General features: G+C 41.0%; 1 long non-coding RNA gene across 1 annotated transcript; it reads right to left on the bottom strand.

Annotated features, from left to right (window-relative positions):
* Positions 1–9,582: 9,582 nt before the first annotated feature.
* On the bottom strand, positions 9,583–14,179 carry LOC118366548 (uncharacterized). Its single transcript, XR_004821987.2, has 3 exons — positions 13,708–14,179; positions 13,187–13,390; positions 9,583–10,632 (listed from the first exon to the last, which is right to left on the bottom strand). It is a non-coding gene; the product is annotated as an uncharacterized LOC118366548 (long non-coding RNA).
* Between the last annotated feature and the right edge of the window lie 251 nt (positions 14,180–14,430).

Genomic DNA, 14,430 nt, shown 5'->3' with positions numbered 1-14,430 from the left:
CTTGATAAAGATGGGCAAAACAATTAAATAATAATAATACATATACTGAGTTATATTGTATGCTCAAATAATAGGAAAAAGTATTTCCTAATACAATTGCTCAGAGAAAGAAAGCGATTTTGTTTAACAAGTAACAACAAAAATCTAAAAAGATAGTGGTCAACATTTTTGGATCCCCTGTTCTGGCCACCTCTGTCTCTGGACAGAGATGGCCAAAAATCCGGTGGTTTGAATTGAAGAGGTTAGTCCATATGTGCAGACAAAGGATATCAAGTATCGGCAAGGATTCTGTATGGAGGAATGGTCTAAGATCCCTCCCAATGTGTTCACCAAGACTTATATGCTAATCTTTATCAAGGGATCCAAATATTTTAGATACCACAGTATATGTCTAGACCAGCCCACATACACATAGATCAGGGATGTGAGTTTGATATAAATAAATAAAAATTTCGGGACTTATTCAAACAATATCACTTTTTATCCGGTTGCATCTTTAAGGACATGGCCGGATTAAGAAATCATAGTTTATTTGGTGCACATGCTGCCCAAATTGCAACCTTCCCGACTGTAGGAAACCAGTAACAGGTTGCAGTTGAGTAAATGAGGGGTACAAAGTTGATGTTATGGTGTGGGGTGCATTTTCCTGGCATGGTTTAGGTCCACTTGTAGAATCTATGCCAAGGCACATTGTTCTGGCAGCTCGTGGTGGCCCATCGCCCTATTAAGACTTAAGACACTTCATGTTGGGGTTTCCTTCATTTTGGAAGTTACCTGTATGCGCTTGTGATAAAACAAAATGTTTTACTATTGATCCTTTGTGGTTAATTATGCTCTCTGGTGTATTTTGAACACTGAGAGTAGGCTCCTGTGGTAGGATTTATTTTATTTTATAAAATACAAAAAATTAAGTTTATTTTATTTTATTATTCAATTGTGTGACTCAGGGGCCCAGCCCACAATTGACCGGCCACATGTATTAATTATGCAGTTTATTTTATTAATCATTTACCCAATCCTCCCCCCATCTGATGATTAGCAGAGCGGCAGCAGGCTGTCTACACTCATTGAGAGTGGGCTCCTGAATCCTCCTGTGGTTTGCGATTGCAGTAAAACAATTTTAAAAACCTGTAATACATATTTAATATACAGTTGCAAGAGAAAATATGTGAACCCTTTGGAATTACCTGGATTTCTGCATAAATGGTAATAAAATTTGATCTGATCTTCATCTAAGTCACAACAGTAGACAAACAAGTACCTACTTAATCTAATAATAGACAAACAATGACACGTTTTTATGTCTTTATTGAACACACCATGTAAACATTCACAATGCAGGATGGGAAAAGTATGTGAACCCTTGGATTTAATAACTGGTTGACCCTCCTTTGGCGGCAGCAACAACCTCAACCAAACCTTTTCTGTAGTTGCGGATCAGACCTGTACAGCGGTCAGGAGGAATTTTAGGCCATTCCTCTTTACAAAACTGTTTCAGTTCAGCAATATTCATGGGATGTCTGGTGTGAACCGTTCTCGAGGTCATGCCACAGCATCTCAATCAGGTTGAGGTCAGGACTCTGACTGAGCCACTTCAGAAGGTGTATTTTCTTTTGTTGAAGCCATTCTGCTGTTGATTTACTACTGTGCTTTGAGCTTCAATTGATAGTCTTGCATTCTCCTGCAAAATGTCTTGATAAACATCGGAATAACATTTTCCGTCGATGATAGCAAGCTGTCCAGGCCCTGAGGCAGCAAAGCAGCCCAAACCATGATTCTCCCTCCACCATACTTTACAGTTGGGATTAGGTTTTAATGCTGGTGTGCTGTGCCTTTTTTTCTCCACACATAGTGTTGTGTGTTCCTTCCAAACAACTCAACTGTAGATAATCCGTCCACAGAATAGGTGCACTTTTGTGAACTTCAAACGTGCAGCAATGTTTTTTTGGACAGCAGTGGCTTCTTCCGTGGTGTCCTCCCATGAATACAATTCTTGTTACGTATCGTAGACTCATCAACAGAGATGTTAGCATGTTTCAGAGATTTTGCTGACACTCTAGGATTCTTTAGTTGACACTCTAGGATTCTTCTTAACCTCATTGAGCATTCTGCGCTGTGCTCTTACAGTCATCTTTGCAGGACGGCCACTCCTAGGGAGAGTAGCAGCAACAGTGCTGAACTTTCTCCATTCATAGACAATTTGTCTTATCGTGGACTGATGAACATCAAGGCTTTTAGAGATACTTTTGTAACACTTTCCAGCTTTATGCAAATCAACAATTCTTAATCTTAGGTCTTCTGAGATCTCTTTTGTTCGAGGCAAAGTTCACATCAGGCAATGCTTCTTGTGAATAGCAAACTCAAATGTTGAGTGTTTTTTATAGGGCAGGGCAGCTCTAACCAACATCTCCAATCTCATCTCATTGATTGGACTCCAGGTTAGCTTACTCCTGATTCCAAATAGGAGTCTAGGGGTTCACATACCTTTTCCAACCTACACTGTGAATGTTTAAATTATCTATTCAATACAGACAAGACAAATACAATAATATGTGTGTTATTAGTTTAAGCACACTGTGTTTGTCTATTGTTGTGACTTAGAGGAAGATCAGATCACATTTGTTGACCAATTTATGTAGAAATCCAGGTAATTCCAAAGGGTTCACATACTTTTTTCTTGCAACTGTATATTTGATATGTTTTATTGTGCAGCCCCTGTAAGCCCCTACATTACTCCCGCCCTGTTTAAGGATCTGCTGTTCATATGCCTATATAGCCAATGTGAAAGTATGTATCCCTGGCATTGCAGTGTAACACTCATTTACACTCTACTCCATGCGTTGCCTTTGGGACTGAGAATACTCCCTGCAGCCCTGATGAATAAGTGGTATGATGAAAATCAATTGGCCAGCAATTTGTACTGTGACACCACAGAATGCAATAATATGCCAAAGGAGACAGACGAGGGAATAGGACTTTCCCGTTGGTTATTATTTCCAGATTTGCACTGACAGTGCAAAGCTGCAATGCTTTTTTGAATCATGATTTTTTTTCACTGTTACAAACCTCTATGTATGTAAATCAGGGTGACATAAACCGCCTTTCTGTTGTTTTTAGTGACATTCAAACAACAAAGACAGAGAAATTGTAGTAATTTAAGTTTTTCCACTGTACAACTGACCATGTGGCATGTGTCCATGGACTGCATTCCTCTCAGGAAAATCCCATTAGGAATTCTATCAGTGTCGAGGCCAGCTCATCCCAGTTTCATTTAAAACCAGACGGTGTGACCCCTGCATTTATTTGATTGTGGCGTGAGCTCCAGGGAGCGACCCTGCTGCTGAATGCTGATACAAATGGGCCATGTGCTGCAGCCAAAGTACATTTACTGCTTTTGTATACAGAAAATACTATAGCAAGCTGAGGCTCCCATAGGGCTGTTCAATAGCTGTGGATCTCACCTAATACGGTTTGTAGTCTATTTGAGTGCACTTCTTGTTGTGTGTCACAGAGCACATACAGAACAGGCCTTTGCCATATTGATATTAAAAACAAAAAACTGTTTTAAGTCAGAAGTAGGCATTGGTCTGAAGCCCCAAAAAATAAAGGACATTTACATGAGCACCACAGTGCATACTTTACCCATGATGCTCTACCAAGGTTTTCCAGTGCACAGCTTTGATCTACTACAACATCTATGTTGGTTTATTGTACCTACAACAATGTCTATGGCAGGATGCTTAGGATTCAAACACAGGAGGTTGGTGGCACCTTAATTGGGGAGGATGAGTTTGTGGTAATGGCTGGAGCCGAATCAGTGGAATGGTATCAAATACATCAAACACATGGTTTCCAGGTGTGAATGCCATTCCATTTGCTTCGTTCCAGCCATTATTATGAGCCGTCCTAACCACAGCAGCCTGCACTGGATTCAAACTATCACAAACAGCCTAATTCATACTCTTAGAGGAGGTGCTCCCACAATAATGTGATTTGTACCGCATACAAGGTAATGTATTGCATTCTTCCCACCCCACACTAAGACATTACCGCATTCCAATACTGTTTCAAGCTTTTCTTTTATTATATGAAAGCAAGCTTTTCTTTTATACTTACAACACAATTAGGCTTGATTGGGTGAGCTGTTTTGTCTTGTAGTAATGTGCCGCCTGCCTGTATTTCCTTAAACTACACACGTCATTGAAAAATCTATATATTTCTGAACATACGTTTTGTTGAGTAGATACCAACATAACAGGAGGTGGTGTTCGACTCAGTCACTCATTTACAGTGGCAAGAAAAAGTATGTGAACCCTTTAGAAATACCTGGATTTCTGCATAAATTGGACATACATTTTGGTCACAACAATAGACAAGCACAGTCTGCTTAAACTAATCACACAAACAATTACAGGTTTTCATGTCTTTATTGAACACACTGTGTAAACATTCACAGTGCAGGGTGGGAAAAGTATGTGAACCCTTGGATTTAATAACTGGTTGATCCTCCTTTGGCAGCAATAACCTTAATCAAACGTTTTCTGTAGTTGTGGATCAGACCTGCACAACGGTCAGGAGGAATTTTGGATCATTCCTCTTTACAAAACGGTTTCAGTTCAGCAATATTATTGGGATATCTGGTGTGAACTGCTCTCTTGAGGTCATGCCACAGCATCTCAATCAGGTTGAGGTCAGGACTCTGACTGGGCCACTCCAGAAGGTGTATTTTCTTCTGTTGAAGCCATATTGTTGATTTACTTCTGTGTTTTGGGTCGTTGTCCTGTTGCATCACCCAACTTCTGTTGAGCTTCAACTGGCGGACAGATAGCTTAACATTCTCCTGCAAAATGTCTTTATAATGTCATAACTCTCCTGTGACGATCTGAAGAATCAGTTTACAGTGGGACCGATCTACAGCGTGCTCTCTCTCGTAGAGGGGGAGAGCGGGAAGTCTGCTATTTTATGGTCGGTCATAAAATATACTGCCCCTATGTGCTGTAGTGTTCGAGTTGGAATGTAAACTGTGGAACACAGAGAGACCATTGGACATCAAAAGTTTGGATAATTAAATGTGAGAATGTGGGAGTGGTCCGTGGACACTTAAGGGACAGTCACGATGAGTGTGTTTCATTTGGTGATCTCATGAAGGACAGGAAACACACATAACTGTATCTCTCAAAGTGTACATTTCCCAGCTGACAGGTTTGGATAAAATTAATGACTAAATATAAAACTATTTGTGAGAAGATGTAATGTGATGTTGGCATTCTAAACAAAATACTTGTTAAGATGTAAAGTTTTAACTAGTCAGTGGCCACGCCCCCGTGAGGCCAGACATTATATCAGGTGGTCATGGAATCGCCCCCTATTTCCACAGAGTATAAAACCCACTTCCTACAAAATGTACATTAAGTCAGAGAATGCCGGGACAAAGTCCCCACGTTGGAATGGCGACAATTCTATAGGCCATTAGACCAGAACATGTTGAAATGGTTAAGAACTACAACTCTACCAAAGGACAAGACAATACAGCGTGGAGCATTGGCTACACAGCTGGAAATGGAAAACTCTGAGACTATCGATTCACTACAGAAGTAAGAAATCCTAGGCCATCGAACTACCAGTCTGCAGCCAGAAATGTACGAAGCCTAGGACAATAATACCGACAACCGCTGAAACATCTATTCTATGCGACAACCATGGGTATGCCTGATGTATTCATTAGGAACATAGCCAGAGACTTCCTGTCGATTTACTCTCCAGTAGACGGACCGGCTATCACCGAGAGAGACAACAAGACATGCACTCCTAAATATGTATATTGCAATTTATTTTTGAATGAACGGTCGATCATGTAAAGTATTAGCAATTTCTATTAATGTAGTTATCAGCTATGAGTTTCCCGCTCTTGAGCAGTCCTCACCCCATTTCCTGTGTCTACTAAGCCGTCATACCAGTTTAGCCCACTAGGGACTTATCAATATATTGTGTTAGGAACCAACATGACTGTTTATTTGTTATGTATTTAGTTAGTTAGTAAATAAATAATTAAGCCAATTTGTATATCGTTGATTCATCATTTAGGCTAGGGTTTGTGCAGATATCCAAGGATTTGCGGTGTTCAGTAATGAGTACTGATGGGGTAATAATGACACATTAATAGAAGACTAATCGATAAGAGTTGATTCGGGAAATAGAGACTCTATAAACATTTTTGCATGATGCCCCAACTTCCTAGTTAATTAAAGTTTACATGTTTTGTTTAATAACGTAATAATAACTACACAGAGTATTGATTTGATAAAATAAGTATTCACATTTAATGATAGTCCAGACACAACAATAAAGTTGGGAATACATTTTTCCGTCAATGATAGCAAGCTGTCCAGGCCCTGAGGCAGCAAAGCAGCCCCAAACCATGATGCTCCCTCTACCATACTTTACAGTTGGGATTAGGTTTTAATGCTGGTGTGCTGTGCCTTTTTTTCTCTATACACAGTGTTGTGTGATCCTTCCAAACAACTCAACTGTAGTTTCATCTGTCCAAAGAATATTTTCCCAGTAGCGATGTGGAACATTCAGGTGCAGTTTTGCAAACTTCAGACGTGCAGCAATGGTTTTTTTGGACAGCAGTGGCTTCCTCCGTGGTGTCCTCCCATGAACACCATTCATGTTTAGTGTTTTACGTATCATAGACTCGTCAACAGAGATGTTAGCATGTTCCAGAGATTTCTGTAAGTCTTTAGCTGATACTCTAGGATTCTTCTTAACCTCATTAAGAATTCTGAGCTGTGCTATTGCAGTCAACTGTGCAGGACGGCCACTCCTAAGGAGAGTAGCAACAGTGCTGAACTTGCTCCATTTATAGACAATTTGTCTTACCGGGGACTGATGAACATCAAGGCTTTTAGAGATATTTTTGTAACCCTTTCCAGCTTTATGCAAGTCAACAATTCTTAATCTTAGGTCTTCTGAGATCTCTTTTGTTCGAGGCAAAGTTCACATCAGGCAATGCTTCTTGTGAATAGCAAACTCAAATTTTGAGTGTTTTTTATAGGGCAGGGCAGCTCTAACCAACATCTCCAATCTCATCTCATTGATTGGACTCCAGGTTAGCTTACTCCTGATTCCAAATAGGAGTCTAGGGGTTCACATACCTTTTACAACCTACACTGTGAATGTTTAAATGATCTATTCAATATAGACACGAAAAATACAATAATTTGTGTGTTTGTAGTTTAAGCACGCTATGTTAGTCTATTTTTGTGACTTAGATGAAGATTAGATCAAATTTGCTGACCAATTTATGCTGAAATCCAGGTAATTCCAAAGGGTTCACATAATTTTCCTTGCCACTCTAGTAGATATAGAGGTCTATAGAGCTTGTCTGCATTCCTGATTTCTATAACCGTTAGATTGCCTGTGTAATATTGACATAAGTTCAGAAACACTTGTTTTTCAGACATGTTCCTGTTTTATACATTTCTGTGCTGAATAATGTACAGTTCATTACCTCTGTCAAATTACTATGTCGTTTAAGTTGAGTTTATTTGTATTTGTGTTTGCAATAAAGAAGATGATGCTACAATAATACACATTTACAATATGTCTATATCTAAAAATGTTCTTGGTAAAACTGCACACAGCTGTCCATAAATGGCGGTATAAATTTGAAAACAGGAGGGGGTAGAGTTTGAGAGCTGGTCTCTCCACCATTCTCTCTTCCGTAGTATCAAGACGCGCGTACTAGTAGACGTCACACTCCCTGTACCTTGCCACTCAATGATGCCCAATGAACCAAAAGGCTCTTTTAAGAGACACTTAATAAATGAAAAATAAGCAAACACTGTGCGTGTGTGTCAGGAAAGGGAGGGGGGTGTTAAAAACTGGTCAAAATATCCCCTCTGATACGCGAACCAAGGACCTTCAAATGCCAGAGCAGTGACGCTAGCTGTTACACTACAAACCCTGCTATATACAGTGGGGCAAAAAAGTATTTAGTCAGCCACCAATTGTGCAAGTTCTCCCACTTAAAAAGATTAGAGAGGCAAGTAATTTTCATCATAGGTACACTTCAACTATGTCAGACAAAATGAGAAAATAAAATCCAGAAAATCACATTGTAGGATTTTTAATGAATTTATTTGCAAATTATGGTGGAAAATAAGTATTTGGTCAATAACAAAAGTTTATCTCAATACTTTGTTATATACCCTTTGTTGGCAATGACAGAGGTCAAACGTTTTCTGTAAGTCTTCACAAGGTTTTCACACACTGTTGCTGGTATTTTGGCCCATTCCTCCATGCAGATCTCCTCTAGAGCAGTGATGTTTTGGGGCTGTTGCTGGGCAACACGGACTTTCAACTCCCTCCAAAGATGTTCTATGTGGTTGAGATCTGGAGACAGGCTAGGCCACTCCAGGATCTTGAAATGCTTCTTACGAAGCCACTCCTTCATTGCCTGGGCGGTGTGTTTGGGATCACTGTCATGCTGAAAGACCCAGCCACGTTTCATCTTCAATGCCCTTGCTGATGGAAGGAGGTTTTCACTCAAAATCTCACGATACATGGCCCCATTCATTCTTTCCTTTACACGGATCAGTCGTCCTGGTCCCTTTGCAGAAAAACAGCCCCAAAGCATGATGTTTCCACCCCCATGCTTCACAGCAGGTATGGTGTTCTTTGGATGCAACTCAGCATTCTTTGTCCTCCAAACACGACGATTTGAGTTTTTACCAAAAAGTTATATTTTGGTTTCATCTGACCATATGACATTCTCCCAATCTTCTTCTGGATCATCCAAATGCTCTCTAGCAAACTTCAGACGGGCCTGGACATGTACTGGCTTAAGCAGGGGGACACATCTGGCACTGCAGGATTTGAGTCCCTGGCGGCGTAGTGTGTTACTGATGGTAGACTTTGTTACTTTGGTCCCAGCTCTCTACAGGTCATTCACTAGGTCCCCCCGTGTGGTTCTGGGATTTTTGCTCACCGTTCTTGTCATCATTTTGACCCCACGGGGTGAGATCTTGCGTGGAGCCCCAGATCGAGGGAGATTATCAGGGTCCGTCAATGTCTGGGGCGGTGTGTCACAGCATCATCGGACTGAACTTGTTGTCATTGCAGGCAATCTCAACGTTGTGCGTTACAGGGAAGACATCCTCCTCCCTCATGTGGTACCATTCCTGCAGGCTACTGACATGACCCTCCAGCACGTCAATGCCACCAGCCATACTGCTCGTTCTGTGTGTGATTTCCTGCAAGACAGGAATGTCAGTGTTCTGCCATGGCCAGCGAAGAGCCCGGATCTCAATCCCTTTGAGCACGTCTGAGACCTGTTGGATCGGAGGGTGAGGGCTAGGACCATTCCCCCCAGAAATGTCCAGGTGCCTTGGTGGAAGAGTGGGGTAACATCTCACAGCAAGGACTGGCAAATCTGGTGCAGTCCATGAGGAGTAAATGCACTGCAGCACTTAATGCAGCTGGTGGCTACACCAGATACTGACAGTTACTTTTGATTTTGACCCCCCTTTGTTCAAGGACACATTATCCCATTTCTGTTTGTCACATATCTGTGGAACTTGTTCAGTTTATGTCTCAGTTGTTGAATCTTATGTTCTTACAAATATGTACACATGTTAAGTTTGCTGAAAATAAACGCAGTTGACAGTAAGAGGACGTGTCTTTTTTTGCTGCGTTTATTTACCGCTTGTTAGATTTGCTTTCAATGACAATGACAGATCTATAACTCACATTTTGGGGGCAGCAGGTAGCCTAGTGGTTAGAGCATTGGGCCAGTTGATAGGTTGCTGGATCGAATCCACAAGCTGACAAGATAAAAATCTGCCCTTCTACCCCTGAACAAGGCCACTGTTGGCCGTCATTACAAATTAGATTTTGTTCTTAATAACCGACTTTCCTAGTTAAAAAATGTTTTGTGAATTTGCTGAGTCGCCCAAAAAGTTACATATTGCAGCATTAATTGATTGTTTATGCAAAGCTTGAAGTGTAAATCAGAGAAAAGCTTAGTTCTTGGTGAAGAGGGGATGGTGTGGGTGACTGGTGTCTGTTGGGAGTGGGTATTGTGTGTGAAGGTTAGTATGCATGATCTATTGACACAAGGGTGAAGAGTGGATGTAGTACCTTGTCAGAGTGTGTATTCATGGGGACAAAGTAGTAAAATCACTGACTAGTGTATGTCCTACAGACTAATCCTGGTGCTGCTGCTTTAGAAGTACAGATCCTGTAGACCCATTAGATTAAATCTTTAATCCGGGAAAAAACTCAAGCTCAACATCATCTGACTCGGAAGAGGTAAAGACTGCCTGGGGCTGACTGCATGGGGCTGGCAAGAGCTGAAATCTATGAGTCTATAAGTCCAAGGTCATGGAGCTCATGAACTTCTGCCAGACCAGCTGCCTTTGCACAACACAAGGTTCACCAGCAGAAGAACATTCTGGAGTGTGCCTGGAACATTCAGCCAACACAACATCCACATTCAGTTAGACCAGTGCTTGATTGGACTGAAGTAGGCGCCGGAAATGTTTTCAGGGAATTCAGTGTTCTGTGCCTAGCTTCTCCGCACCGATAACCATCTCCAAATATAATCTGTAGGTCACCAAGCAGTATTGTCTGTAAGAGAATGACAAAACGCTATTAGACTTTAATGGCCAATCATTGTGTACTGTCTGTATTCCTACTGTAGCAGCATGATGCAGAATATTACAAATCTCACAGACACACAGGTAGACCAATATGAGTCATAAATCCAAAGTCATTTCTTTACTCTTCGTCATCATCATCAAAACATTTATCAATTTTTGCTACTAATAAGATGCACTGAGGCTAGCTATGCTAGCTAGCTTACAATAGCTAGATAACGATAACATTAGGCTACGGGACAATTTGGGTATAGCAAATAAAGCTAGCTAGTTCAACTTGTAGTGGTACTAGCAAGCCCCATTATGGCCGAATCAATCACAAAATTATACTGTACTGAACAACACTGCCTCATGTGAAAAGAGAGCTTATATTACTAGCTAGCTAGTAGCTACCAACAGCAAAACAACGTACTACCCCGCTGGTCTAGGCTGCCGCCGCCATTTGATCTTGGAGGTTCTGAAAAATGTCTCCAGCACACTTCTATCCATATGTGCGTCAAAACTTTGATGGTCTGTATCAGACACACAATCCATGGGGTCTGCAGTGACCATCTCCAGTATGAACCGTCCACAATCTAATTAGTTGCAGCACAGACATTTCTCTTCTGTCGGCGTGGCTGGACAGCACCCACATAGGCACCACTAGTCAAAGTCTGCCCGTCGCTCCCCATCGCTGCTTGCTGGCCTCACAATTCTTGTTCTTGCTGTCTCAACTCCTCTTCACTGTATTCCGGCTCAAATTAATAGGGCAGTATGTCCCTATGTTAGTATGTAAAAGAACATTAAAAAAGCCAGAGAACATGAGTCAACCTAGATATCCTGCAATGTTGTGTCAGATAGGAACATCGTTGAGACAAGTCCAATGGCTCTATTGAACAAGGACAACCATATCTACTCACTGCTAGTGTGATTGTACAATCGGCGAAACACAAAGGCCACAATAATTTCTACAAAGCATGACTCTGTAAATTTTGGGATCAGACAGCAGGCTCAATCAAACAATGACGTCATTGGTTGAACTCTACTGTTGCGAAAATTCAAAAATACCTCTATGCTGCATAATTATGTCAGGAACACCCTCTCATCACTTAAAATGATGTAGGGAGATAGTGGCTAGCAGTGAAGTTTCCCTTTAATTGAGGACCCAGGTGAGGAGGGACACAATCTTGTTGGATTGAGGTTCATGTTGTGTGTGTTCTTGCTGCCCATCCTGTACTGATCGTACATGAAGTCATTCCATGAGCACTCCAGGTTCATCAGCTTGTGGTGGCCCTTCAACAGCTCGGCTTGCTCTATCATTAATGGAGTGTCCTGCCACCAACTGAGGCACCGCACAGGAATGTAGGAGAAATATTACTACACAAATACTGTAGTGTCACATCAAATGCAATGCAAACCAACAGTAATAGTTCCCAATCACATGTAATGTTACAGCTGAATATACCTGAAAATATATTCTTCAGGTTCTCCACAGCTGAGGCTAGTTGACTGTGTTCAGTGGCGGTAGGTGCCGTTTTTTTTATGAGCATGGCTTTACTTCTATTACAGAATATTGGATGACTGTTATTCATATTCCATTCACCCAGCTCAATGTAACATCGGTAGGTTTAGGCTACTATATGATACACAACTTTCCCTATACCCATCATAAGGTTGCTACAACCTACGAATTAAAGTTTACAACGTTGGTGCACAGGTCGAGAGAAACATTTGAGTAATCAAGGTTACAGACAGTGACACATTCAATACCGCCTTGCACACTGTTGTCTGCATCTGGTTACTCTAGGGTGTAATCATTAGTCCAAAACGAGAGTTTCTATTGGACAAATTTAGGTAGATCCATCCCTGTTGAGTTCCATTTCCTTCTGTTTAAGAAACAGCTGTCGGTGACCAGGCAGAAAAGAACATTCAAAGTCAAACCATGGAGCTGAAGGGTGGGCCTAAAAATAACAAGATAACTAATGTAAAATATACTGTGTCTGTAAAATATAACTTTTGTGAAACAGCACAGTTGAAAAATATTAGTATATTGATGTCATTGTATTCATGTTTATTATTATTTCCAGACCACATCTTGTATGGATAAAAGGACAGTTCATTGGATAATCACAGCTGAGTGACATGGCACAGAATTGCAAACATTGTTCATCTCCAATCAACATCAAATAACCCTAAACTGAGGAACTGTCTCTCTCACCATTTCTCTAATAAGAGCACAATCTCCATAACTTCACCTACTCAATCAGTGCATAAATTCCAGAGGCATCACCCTCTAATACAGTCATAATTACTCTAAGTCTATGGAAGGGGGTGAGAACCATGAGTCTCTTAGGTTTTGTAATGAAGTTAATGTACCCAGAGGAGGACAGAAACTGTCTGTTCTCCAGCTACACCATTGTGCTACCCCAGAGAGTGCTGTTGAGGCTACTGTAGACCTTCATTGCAAAACAGTGTGTTTTAATTAATTATTTAGTGACGTGAATATATTTAGCACACATATATTCACTGAGGAGAATGGTCCTCACCTTGCTCCTCTGAGGAGCCAACGCTGATGTTGCGTCCCAGCATATTTTACGTACTTCAAGTTCTCAATGGTGTTAATGTTTTGCCTCCAGTCATTGCTGACTTCTACCAGAAAGAAAGTTCTGGATGTCCATCACATCCCCCAGGGCATTTTGGAGCTGACGGAGGCCTGACCGGACCTCGCTTAACTGGGAGTGGATTGCAGCCTGGAGAGTGGGGACAGACAATTGTAAATGATTTAGATATGGTTTTTAATCAAAGAGCAGTACAGATGCAGTTTGCAGCAAATGTCAAAGCTAAACAAATCATTTTCTAACTTCAGTCGTGTTTCTACTAAAACTCCAGATCTAACTGGGTTATCAATAAATCATGGGATTAATATCAATTGCTAGGTCTTCGCAGGTGAATGATTAATTTTCAAATGATTATGCTAGCTATCTATGGCTCCATACAGACTCAAGCTAGCTAGTTAGCTTAAAAATAGCTTGCAAAATAACTTTATCTGATTGATTTCGGGATCTACCATCATCCATCAATGAAAACCACACATTTTCATCTTGTTCTGTGGTTTGGTAACTTCCGGACTCTGGCTGGACTGGCTGGACTGAAGACAAGGCAAAGTTTGGAAAATGTCAAATTATGTCGTGTCCTTCTTGCAACGGTGCCTTCAACCGCAAGTGGGGCGATGTAATTCCACTCCGTTGTGGACGTCCCCATTGAAATGCATGACATCCAGCACTGCGTAATGGAGTGCTTATGGATAATGTGAACGAGGCTTAATGGTTAATTTATGGACGCTGTAGCCTCGTTTTACTCCAACGTGTAGAATTTGAGCTAGGTTTGGCCCAAAAATTGTCTGACAACCCTAAAGCCCCTAAACTTTTCATTACCCATAAACACTATGTTACATTGCGCCAGATGTACTGCATTTCAATGGATGTCCACAACAGATTGGAAACACAACGCCCCCTTGCTGTTGACCGCTCCGTTGTTAGATGGACGCTGCATACTTAGATTTAAAAAAAACTTTGCATTGTCTTCAGAGGAAGGTGAAAATATGTGGTTTTCGGTGGTGGCTTTATGGGATAGCTAGCAACTTATAAACAATAACCCATTCCTATAACCGAGAACAATTTGAATAGTAATGTTAAATAATACACATTGACTGCTAAGCCAATTATATTATATGACTGTTGCCTCCCGTTTAAGTTTATTGTGATGGTAATGACGTTTGTTTTTGATGATA

Source organism: Oncorhynchus keta, chromosome 34, assembly GCF_023373465.1.
Source record: "Oncorhynchus keta strain PuntledgeMale-10-30-2019 chromosome 34, Oket_V2, whole genome shotgun sequence".
Taxonomy (NCBI): domain Eukaryota; kingdom Metazoa; phylum Chordata; class Actinopteri; order Salmoniformes; family Salmonidae; genus Oncorhynchus; species Oncorhynchus keta.
The sequence above is the reverse complement of the archived record's forward strand: the minus strand, read 5'-3'. Positions and strand labels throughout refer to the sequence as shown.